The sequence below is a fragment of the Schistocerca piceifrons genome, unplaced genomic scaffold (assembly GCF_021461385.2).
Source record: "Schistocerca piceifrons isolate TAMUIC-IGC-003096 unplaced genomic scaffold, iqSchPice1.1 HiC_scaffold_936, whole genome shotgun sequence".
Lineage (NCBI taxonomy): Eukaryota > Metazoa > Arthropoda > Insecta > Orthoptera > Acrididae > Schistocerca > Schistocerca piceifrons.
Genome location: NW_025729208.1, coordinates 6,401,285 through 6,403,784, shown reverse-complemented (window position 1 = coordinate 6,403,784; position 2,500 = coordinate 6,401,285).

The window sequence follows — 2,500 nt, the reverse complement described above, 5'->3', positions numbered from 1 at the left end:
ATCCCACCCTTTCGACATCCACCATTGCGCAGATCAGGCACCAACACCCACACATGTCCTATACAACGGTGCACCCAACATCACAATAGTACCTCCTGTCACAGCGCACAAACAATGACATGAGTCAAAGACACAGGTCTGACACAAGCATAGAATTGGAGCGCCGCCTCTAATAAGCCAAAGGTGCATCCTGACGTGACAAATCTGATCATGTCACAAGCATTCACTTACTATAATCACTATCAACGAACCTGCCGCCCCCGCCCCCCCCCTACACCTTTCCTTACAACAACGTGTAACCTAACCTAACCTAACCTATGTTGTACCTTAACCTAACCTATGTTGTGCCTTAACCTAACCTATGTTGTGCCTTAACCTAACCTATGTTGTGCCTTAACCTAACCTATGTTGTGCCTTAACCTAACCCATGTTGTGCCTTAACCTAACCCATGTTGTGCCTTAACCTAACCCATGTCGTGCCTTAACCTAACCCATGTCGTGCCTTAACCTAACCCATGTCGTGCCTTAACCTAACCCATGTCGTGCCTTAACCTAACCCATGTCGTGCCTTAACCTAACCCATGTCGTGCCTTAACCTAACCCATGTCGTGCCTTAACCTAACCCATGTCGTGCCTTAACCTAACCCATGTCGTGCCTTAACCTAACCCATGTCGTGCCTTAACCTAACCCATGTCGTGCCTTAACCTAACCCACGTCGTGCCTTAACCTAACCCACGTCGTGCCTTAACCTAACCCACGTCGTGCCTTAACCTAACCCACGTCGTGCCTTAACCTAACCCACGTCGTGCCTTAACCTAACCCACGTCGTGCCTTAACCTAACCCACGTCGTGCCTTAACCTAACCCACGTCGTGCCTTAACCTAACCCACGTCGTGCCTTAACCTAACCCACGTCGTGCCTTAACCTAACCCACGTCGTGCCTTAACCTAACCCACGTCGTGCCTTAACCTAACCCACGTCGTGCCTTAACCTAACCCACGTCGTGCCTTAACCTAACCCACGTCGTGCCTTAACCTAACCCACGTCGTGCCTTAACCTAACCCACGTCGTGCCTTAACCTAACCCACGTTGTGCCTTAACCTAACCCACGTTGTGCCCTAACGTAACCCACGTTGTCCCCTAACGTAACCCACGTTGTCGCCTAACGTAACCCACGTTGTCGCCTAAACCTGCTCTGTAATTGTTATACGACTCGTTCAATTAGTGTAGTGTTGCCCACCCGCAACCCTCGCAATATAGTTCGCTACTCGCACTCCCCGCTCCCCTGTGTATCGCTTCATGTTAAACACCTTGCAAGTCTTGCTCACTTTCCACATGCTCCTGCTGTACACTGTAATGTGGATGGCAGCAGGACGTACATGCCGCCCCTCCCCACGTCCCCACCTTGCCCCCTGCCTTCGCAAGCTGGTTGGTGAGAACTTTGCATGTTCAATGCCCTCCGCATGCGACGTACTCAGGCTACGTTGTGGTGCGGCCTGTGTCAACTGTCCGCTAATGTCGTACGCGTAAACCACAATCTGTACTGCACATTCGTCCTTATGTACTGAATGATACATCGTGGCACATGTGTGACCGTACAACGACTGCGCCCAAAAACGGCGGACCATACAGTGCAAATATTGTGCACGCAGCTACGTGTCGTCTCCCTATGAGAGCTGGATTGCAGTGTGGTACGCCATAGAGACGTGTGGGAGGAACGGACGCCGTGGATGGCGATCAGCATGAGCTGTCTGTTGATGTATTCGGACCTAGTCGTCTCTCCTCACACACCGTGATGGCATGGTGCACCGCGTTCCATATCTGCGACATGCTACAGAGGCCGGTTGACAGTCGTTCGAGCAATGGACATCGCATACGTACGGGGGCCACCTTCCACGTATTGTCTAGGCGTGCACATTTTGTTGCGTGTATGTGGGCAGACGTAGTGTGGCGTGACACCTGACACAGGCATGCAATAATCGTGGAAGTTGCAAATGGCGATGGACGCCTGCGTTTTCTGGTGAAGTTACGCAAATGAACAAATGGTAACCTGTTGTGGTGCGGTTGTTCTCGCTAGGGGTGAATCGGTGATGGCGACGATAGGTTGAGGTACTAACCGGTTGTTCCAGCGATACCCACCATGCCGACGAAACTGAACGGCATCTGGGTGTGAAGCGATACGCGGCGGTGGCTGGGTGGGACCGTCCCCGGCCGGTGAGGGGGCGCCTCCCGGCGTGCTGGCCGCGCGGTGCGTGGGCGCACGCGCTACAGCCGGCTGGTGGGGGCGGCCAGTGGCAGGCGCGCCGGCCGACGGACGCGGCAGGCGTCGCAGCTGCGCGCCGGCGCACCCTGCGCGCGGCGCCGTGCGGCCAAAGTAGGTCCTCGCGGGCCCGGTGCGAAGCGCGGTGGACATCTTCAGTGTGCTGGTCCGATTGAGGACTGTGTGCGTTGAGGATGCGCCGCCGCCCGGCGCTCGGCGCCGCGACGCCGTCTGCTGCT